This window comes from Eriocheir sinensis, chromosome 2 (assembly GCF_024679095.1).
Source record: "Eriocheir sinensis breed Jianghai 21 chromosome 2, ASM2467909v1, whole genome shotgun sequence".
Taxonomy (NCBI): Eukaryota; Metazoa; Arthropoda; class Malacostraca; order Decapoda; family Varunidae; genus Eriocheir; species Eriocheir sinensis.
The window spans coordinates 9837078-9846840 of record NC_066510.1 but is presented as its reverse complement, the minus strand read 5'-3'; positions in this window follow the sequence as shown (position 1 = coordinate 9846840).

Below are 9763 nucleotides of genomic sequence, written 5' to 3'. Positions count from 1 at the left end.
ACCAGCAATATGATAAAGAAAGCTGCCATAGTTTTAGTGCAGTGTGTTATGTTTGGCGATGATAAAAGACATTCAAAGTGACGTAATAGCTTCAAAACTATGAATAGTATGGCAATTTCCTCTCAATCACAGATAATAAAGAAAAAAAAAGTACCTAGTGCAGGATTTTCGTACACGTAGCTGAATTTACAACAATTTTATTACACAGCAAAAACTTTTTTTTCTGTCTGAAACTCGAGTTTTATAAGTCTCCCATAAATTTATTTGAGGGAATTAATGTGTGATCATCTCCTGATTAGTAAAGGCGAGTGTGATGATCATTTTGCTGGAAGAATTTTTAAAATTGGTCAATTATTGACAGTTATTCAACATTTTATGTGCACAAAGAAAGTTTTGAGAAAACCATTTTTTTGTAAACATCTTCAGTACCCTATAAAAATCACTCCAACATGCACCAAATCCAAATATTTACTTACATAATTCTTCAACCATTCCTGGGAGGTTGGTAATGGTTGTTTAAGTAGTTTCAGGCCATGTTACATCATGTTTATGTCACCTGTATAGCCCCTACGGAAGATGAGTTCTCCCTTACCTGGTAGATTTCTAAAGGAATCAAGGCTCCTGGTCCCCTGTTATTATCATATTAGAGTATATAATATATTATTGATATATTATATATATCTAGTGTGAAAATAATATATTCTTAGGGTGTCAGTGGAGCCCACCCACCTCATTGTAGCAGAAAGAAGCAATTACTTTAGAAGCACTATCCTCACTAGTTTGGTGGGTCTCCCTCTCCTCTTGTGGCAATAAGCTGTGTCTGTAACTAGCTGACGACACGTGGGTGTCATGTGGGGAGCAGAAATTAGGCGTGCTTGGTGGTGATGGTAGTGGTGACGTGGGGGCTGTGGGGCCAGCAGGAGGTGGTGGTTCACTGCCTTTTCTCCATCTTTTCAATGATCTCACTGAGCGCCTTTCTTTTTGCACTTATGCGTGGCATTGTCACTTATTATAATCCATTATAAAGCACAAACACGACCAGGAAATGCAAGCACATGGAAGCAACAGGTTGACGCGACGCATTTGCACTCTCCCCGCTCTTATCGGTCACACTAACACATGCCGCCGGCCGCCGCTCGCTCCTGTCCTGCCTCATGTGCCTCCTAGACTAAGCCCAAACTATCATACATTCCTGAATTCCCCTTATAAACATCATAAATCCTTGACAACACTCTTGCTTGAGACAAAACAGGGCTGGTCTATACTTATTTGAGATCCTGACCATACCTAGAGTTCAAAAATCGGTACTGTATCAGCATCAGTTTGAATTTCATGCAGCTTTTGATAGTAACATGGAGCCTGTGAATTCTATGCTATTCTATGACTGCTTGCAACATATTTATCAGACACAGCAGTCATATGAGCAGATGTATCACTAAAACTTCCACCACCACCACATTCTCATAGCTTTTGTCATCAGCCCAGTCTTGTTGTACTCTGCAAGAAAAAAAGGGACTAGCTCCTTGGATAAAGGAGGTGGGGGGTTGGGAGAGGGCTCCCCTATAAATCATTATTCCTTTTTTTTTTTCTAGCCATCCTGTATCAGAGAAACATGGAATCATGGAAATGCAGGCAGCAGAAAGCCTATTGGCTCATTACGAGGTTGCCCGCTTTGGTGAATTAATCTGCTCAACAGCCACTTGGGGCCTGGGGAGCAGATGAAAGCACCTCGGTATTCAGTATACTCCTGACGCAACGAAATGACAGTCGATTCAATATTTGAAGTTGATGGTATTCGCAATTACTACTTCTGAGGGAAGATTGTTCCAGTGGCGGATGACTTGGTTTGAATGTAAAGACCGAAGACTGACGCAGTCACTACCTGCATAATTATGACATATGAATGGACTTGAAAAAAGATTTTACTTGAACAGATAGTGATAAAGAATTCACCTGAATACCCTTGAGCCCTTAGCCAACTTCTCTCTTGTTTGCTATGCACAGGTGTGTTAGCATTTTATTTTAGAGTATGAAAAAACTTAGCACACATCATTACATGTTTTTACTTGTGAGTGAAATGTAGAAAGTTTGCTAACCATAGTAATTTATGGGCATGTGTATGTGTGTGTGTGTGTGTGTATGTGTATTTACCTAGTTGTAGTTTTACAGGGCCTGGGCTTTACGCTTGTGTGGTCCCGTCTCCATATCTGCATTTATCCAACTTTTCCTCAACCCCTTCAATCCGGCGACACCAACGTTGGCGTCCGAAGGACGTCCGACATCATCACCATAAGTCCTCTTCTAAACCTCTTAATCTTCTTCCATTTCCTCTTAATTCTCTTCTAAACCTCTTTAGGAGGAAGTGGAAGAGGATTAAGAGGAATTTAGAGGAGGATTGAAAGGTTTAGAAGAGGATTAATCCTCTTCCATTTCCTCTTGACCCTTCCATACTGTGACGCCGACGTCTGCATCACGTATGGAAAGGGTTAAAGCTCTGCACACTCTTCGCCGATACTACATCCTCACTTAGTCCATTCCAAACCTCTATATTTTTTTGCGGGAAGCTATATTTCTTTATGTCTCTCAAGCATCTTCCTTTCCTCAATTTTTTACTATGTCCTCTTGTGTTCCCGGTGGTAATACCTTTTTTTTTAGTAGTAACTCCTCGTTATCTACTTCTTCCATTTTGCTCAATAATTTATAGATTTGTATTAGGTCTCCCCTTTCTCTTCTTTGTTCTAGTGTTGGTTAGACCATTTCCTTTAGTCTTTCGTCGTATGTCAATCCCTCCAGCTCTGGAACCATTTTTGTTGCCATCCTTTGTATTCTTTCTAGTTTCTTTGTGTTTCTTATTATGGGGAGACCACACTGCCTCCGCATATTCCAATTTTGGTCTGATCATAGTGGTAATTAATTTTTTCATCATATCCTTATCCATATAGTGGAATGCTATTCCTATATTTCGCACCATGTTATACGTATCACCGAATATCCGATTATCCAATTATTTTGCATTATTACTCCCAGATCTCTCTCTTCATGTACTTTCTTTAATATTTCACCCTCTCCCATTTTATATGTCCATTTTGGTCTTCTTTCACTTTTTCCCATTTCCATAACATGACATTTCTTCACATTGAATTTCATCTCCCATTCCATACTCCATTTCCAAATCTTGTTTAAGTCTTCTTGCAGAATTGCGCAGTCTTTACTGTTTCTTATATGTCTTAGCAGTTTTGCATCATCTGCAAACAGGTTCATATAACTATTTACTCCCTTTGGCATGTTATTAATATATACTAGGAAAAGTTTTGGTGCCAATACCGATCCCTGAGGCACTCCACTCTCTACAGTTCTCCATTCTGATTTAATGTCCTTAACCACTGTTCTCATCTTTCTTCCCCCTAGGTAGCTTTCCATCCAGTTCTTCATTTTCCCTTTCAATCCTCCTTTATTTTCTAGTTTCCGTAGCAGTCTTGTATGTGGAACTTTGTTGAACGCCTTCTTCAGGTCCAGGTAGACGCAATCAACCCATCTGTCCCTTTCCTGTATTTTATCTGTCACTCTTGAGTAAAAGCTCTGTAAATTTTTCACACATGAGCGCCCTTTTCTGAATCCATACTGTTTACTTGTGATTAAATTATGCTCTTCTAGAAATCTCGTCCATTGTTTCTTTATCACTTTCTCATATATTTTACATACTACACTGGTCAGTGATACAGGTCTGTAGTTCAGGGGTTCTTCCTTCCTTCCACTTTTGTATATGGGGACCACTTCAGTCTTCTGCCACTCCTTAGGCACTGTACCAGTTGTTATTGAGCATTTAATAATGTCATATATCAGTCTAACCAGCTCATTTCTGCATTCTTTCAATATATACCCTGAGACTTCATCCGGTCCTACAGCTTTCCTCTCTTCCAGCTCTCCCAACAATTTATATATCTCCTCTTTATTTACTGTAACTTCTTCCATATGAACATTTATCTTGTTTTCTTGTGGCTCATTAAATATTGATTCTTTAGTAAAAACTTGCTGGAACTTTTTGTTTAGTAACTCCGCCATGCCCTTAGGATCATCGATTATCACATTCCCGTCGCTCAGTCATTCAATTGTTTCTCTTGGTTTAATCTTTCCATTTATGAATCTATAAAGTAGTTTAGGTTGTTCCTTGCACTTCTCCACAATATCCTTTTCATATCCCTTTTCTTCTTCCTTCCTTATTTTCACGTATTCATTTCTCGCTACCTTAAAATTTTCTTTATTCCTTTGGTTTTTATTTCTTTTTAACCTTTTCCATGCTTTGTCTCTTTTTTTTTCTTTTGCCTTAGCACATTGTGCATTAAACCAGTCCTTTTTTCCCCTTTTCTTTAGGTCTGCATTCTGGTACAAACTTTGTAACTCATGTTTTATACGCCTCCATGAAAATATCATACTTTTCTTGCACTTCACTTGTTCTCATTAGCTCATCCCAGTCCAGCTCTCCATAATATTTCCTAAGATTTTCCACGTCTGCCTTCCTTTAGTTTAACCAGTTTCTTTTATATGATTCATCCTCTTCACTTCCTTCCTCTGTTTCTATCTCTATGATCACATGGTCACTCTTTCCCAGAGGGCATCCATACCTTAAATCATCCTTCAAGTGTAGTCCTTTTGTTAACACCAGGTCCAGTCTTGCTAGTTCGTCATCACTTCTATATCTTGTGTTTTCCTTCACCCTCTGCATCATCAAGTTTTCCATCATCAATCTTAAAAATCTTTCCCCCCATGCCATATCGCCACCACCACTTTCAAACATTTCCCAATCTATCTCTTTACGAATAAAATCACCAACTAATAGTACTCTTTTGTTTGCCTTGAGTATTCTACTTAAACTCTGAATGGTATCTTCAATCATGATTTCATGTTTTTCTTTACTCCATGAGTTTGTTCTAGGTGGTGCATACGTTGTTGTAATCGTCATCCTTTCTCTGTTCTTGTTTTCCAGATTTACACTCACTATTTCTGCTTTTCCTTCTCCATATACTACTGATTTTACTAATAACTCCTTCTTTGTCATTATCATCACTCCTCCACCACCTTTGCCCACTCTATCTTTCCTCCATACATTGTTTTTTTATCAAACACTATTTGGATGACTTCATTTAGTTTAGTTTCTGTTAGGCATACAATCATGGGCTTCTTCTCTTGTAGGTAGTCTTGTAATTCCAGCTTACTAGATATTATTCTGTCTACATTTGTATACATCACACTTAATCCCTTAATTGTACCGATCTTGTCTAACTTTCGCTCTCTTTCATCTTCTCCCTTATGTACCACTTTCTGACACGATCTCCCAGAACTCTCCAAAAAAATAATTCTTTTTCCTTGTCAGATCTTACATTATTCCTTTCTTTTGCCTCTGCTAGAAGTTCGTTCCATTTCTTCCTTTCTTTTTCATTTTTATTTTTATTTATATATATTTCCTTACATTCTTCTACTTCTCTTAGTTTAGTTGTTCTGTATCGCATTTCCTCTGTTACTTTCTGTGACTTCAGTCTTAGCTTAACCAGCCTTGTTTTGCCCTCTATGTAAGGGCCCATCCTTTAGATTTCTTCTACGTCATCCTCCAGGTCTTGAATTTCATCGTCATTTAAGTTTTTCAGTAGATCCTTCACTGACTTCAGCTATTCCTTTTCCCTTTTAGGTTTATAAGTAATGTTCTCTTTCATTCCGAATATTATTACACTTTTTTTTCTTATCTGCTACATCTCTTACTAAATCTTCATTCTTTTTAATGACCTTGACCATCTCTTTTTCTACTTTTTCCTTTTTCTCTTTTCGTTGCTTCTCAATAACTTGCTTAAAGTCTATATTAGCTTTTCGTGCTCTACCTTCCAAGTCTTCATTTCACCCAGCACTTCCTCCTTATCCATTATCACTTTCAGGTCTTCATTTTCTTTTTGCACTACTCCTAGTCCTTCCTTCACCATACTTTCGTATTTCACTAGCTTCTCTTTCAACTCCTCATTTTCCTGAACCAGGTGTTTCTCTCTTTCTTCTAGATTCCTTACTCTAGATCTTAGTTCACTATCCAGTCTCTTACCTCGGACATCCTCTTCTTTCATGACCTTGACTCTGTCTATCCACGTATTTAACTTCTTCTCCACCAGCAGTACTCTTCTGTATATGGATGATTCCATATCACCGAACCCCGAGAACACAGGCTCAATGTTATCGTAACACTCGTCACTTCCCAAGCCCCCCACGGCTCCTTCTAGAACATTCCGCCTTGTTTCCCTTCCTCCTCCTCCTGTCAGTGTCCGCCACCCTTCGTCCTCCTCACTCATCCCACCCAAGCTATTTAAGTTCTTTAGATGGGAGACGGACCACTTCAGCGCATCACCCCGGCCCTGTATCACAACAACCTGGCTGGCGAACAGCTGATCCTGGAGGCAGGACTCGGAACCCAGCAGCCGATGTGTTGTCGCTTCCGTGTCTCAGCTCCGTGTGTGTGTGTGTGCACGTGTGTGTGTGTGTGTGTGTGTGTGTGTGTGATGGGATCACAGGAATTTTTCACAAGCTTGAATACAAGACTTGTTTCCACTTGTACGATAAGGTTCAGTCACTCTCATCATTGCATCAGACATCTATTAACTATCATTTTTATGTTTGCATGAACTTTACCTTTTTTATCTGATGATTTTTTTAGTCTTTATGTGGATATAGATTTATATAAACCTTAGGGTTAAGAAATCTATACTCCAGGTAAACCATTTTGTATTCATCAATTGCTAAATATATTACATGTAAATGGTATTGGGAAAATGTATGCATAAATAAATTATTTATAAACATCTAACTTTTATAGCCACTCCATCATACACACATTTGGATACTGTTCTGTTTCTCTCCTTGTTTATATGGTTATTTTCTCTGTTTGCTAGAGACTTTTCTAGGGATTTTATTTTTATGGTTGGTGACATAGGTGAAGTGAGGTAGTTGATGGGGCTCTCTATTTGTAAAGTAATTAAGGTAAGTGTAAGTGATGAATATCAAATGCAATGATTTTGAATTTTGTGAGGTGAGGAGGTTTGGCAGGGAACAAAAAAATGCTAATGAACGGCCATTCATTTTACTGGAGAGGGAAGTCTGAGGGTAGCAAGCAGGAACAGAGAGTAGGATTTTTTATCCACAAAATCTTAAAAAATTAACCTTTAGTACAAATTTATGCTTGGCATCAAGATACAAGCTGAAGATAATTTGCATATGCTCCAACATCAATAGAAATGAGAATGTGGACAAGTTATATGAGTATGCCCAGTGAATAGTACACACAGAGCCTGCTCATTTTAATGTGATCATGGTGAATCTTAAAATGCTAAAGTAGGGAAAGAAGTTAGTGGAGGAACCTATCGGAAAACATGACAGATTAAAAAAAAAAGGGGTGGGTGGGCAAAACGAACGTTGTATCCTTCAATGCCTCAAAAACCCAGTTTCTCCACCTATCAATTCGACACAATCTTCCAAACACCTATCCCCTATTTTTCGACTGTCACCTTCTTCAACACTAAATATCCTCGGTCTATCCTTAGCTCAAAATTTCAACTGGAAACTTCACATCTCCTCTCTTACTAAATCAGCTTCCTCAAGGTTGGACGTTCTGTATCGTCTCTGCCAGTTCTTCTCCCCCGCACAAATGCCTTCCATATATAAGGGCCTTGTCCGCCCTTGTTTGGAGTGCATCTCGCGTGTGGGGGGGCTCCACTCACACAGTTCTTCTGGACAGAGTGGAGTCTAAGGCTCTTCGTCTCATCAGCTCTCCTCCTCTTACTGACAGCCTTCTACCTCTTAAATTCCGCTGCCATGTTGCTTCTCTTTCTATCTTCTATTGATATTTTCATGCTGACTGCTCTGAACTTGCTAACTGCATGCCTCCCCCTCTCCTGCGGCCCCGTTGCACACGACTTTCTACTCATGCTCATCCCTATACTGTCCAAACCCCTTATGCAAGAGTTAACCAGCATCTCCATTCTTTCATCCCCTTCACTGGCAAACTGGAACAGTCTTCCTTTGTCTGTATTTCCTCCTGCCTATGACTTGAACTCTTTCAAGAAGAGTGTATCAAGACACCTCTCCTCCTGAAATTGACCTCTGTTTTGGCTACTGCTTAGTTTTTCCTTTTTTCTTTTGTGGGAGCGGCAAGTAGCGGGCTTTTTTTTTCTGCCCTCTGATGTAAAAAAAAAAAAAAAAAATTGTAGACTGGTGAATATCACTCCCTGAAAATAGTGAATGCATGTACTATTTTTGACATAAAGGCACACCAAAAATAGATGTGGAAATCTCTTATGGGGGTAATGAGTGATGCTACTAGAGTATAGAGTATAGATTATCCTCTCAGACTGTCAAAATCAAGTTCAACATTCTTCTTTTCGTTTAATGTCCCCATGTTCCTTTATGGGGTTGGGCTACGAGTCTCTCCCACTCTTGACAATCGTATACTCCTCTCTAATGTTCATCCTTCTCATGTCTTCCTCCACACACCATCTCCAGGTCTTCTTCAGTCTTCCAATTGGTCTCCTTCCTTCTAACTCCATCTCCACTGCTCTTCTGAGTACTACTCCCTCCTCTTGATACACCCATACCACTTCAACCTTTGCCTCCTCAGCACACTCAACATGTCCTACACACCATACCCTCTCATCACCTCATTTGATACCCTATCTTCCAACCTCACATCTTGACATTATGCAGTCACTGCTCCTCATTGTATTCTCCAATTCATTATTTGTTGCCCCTGTCTCTACTCTGTGCAATATCATCGGCCTCGCACTTGCACAGTAGATATTTACCATGTACCTTAACGGTATTTTTTTGTTAACCAGCAAGCTTGCACTCTCTCTCTCCATTTTCTTCAAGCGGCTGCTATTCTTGGTCTCACTGCTGTCTGCTCCAACCTCACAAGACCATAGCTGGGCGTTATCGCAATAAGTTATCGCAATACTTTATCGCTGATAACAAAATCGGATTATCGGCCATCCGCTACCTATTTAAATATATATTGGTATCTTCGTTACTTTTGTAACCAAACTAGCGATAATCGCTACTATTTTCCGCCTCTCAGAAAAAAAAAAAAACGTTGTCTCCTCCCTACTGCGCATGTGTGGCCCGATGAAAAAACTTCGGGGTATGAAATATCTTAGGTGAAGAAATTTCATACTTAGATCAACATTAAAACAGTAGGTTATTATTTTTTTAATGTTACTCAAAAATCAATATATCAAAGAGAAAAATCATTTAACTTTGCCCAAAAAATTATTATTCACTGCCTCAAATTTGATATTCCGTATTCGTTTGTGAGCATGCCATGGTATTGAAGGCACCCGGTGTTGTGTTATTTGGTGTCCCATCGTCAAAAGCTGGCGCTTTTGTTTACAAACACGTACTGGTCTCTCGTGAACTGCGCATGTTCAGACCAGTAAGCGTCTCACAAAGCTTTTTAACATATTAAGTGTTGCTGGAATGCTGAATCAGACATACAGTACCAGCATCCTCGCTGTTTCTAGAACGACACTCTGTACATATAAATACAACTCGTACAGAGTGTCGTTCTAGAAACAGCAGGGATGGTGGTAGTGGTACTGTATGTCTGATTTAGCCTTCCAGTAACTCTTAATTAGGGTTAAAAAGCTTTGTGAGACTGTACAGGTCTACGCTTGCTGGTCTGAGTATGCACAGTTCACGAGAGATCAGTGTTTGTAAACAAAAGCGCCAGCTTTTGACAGTG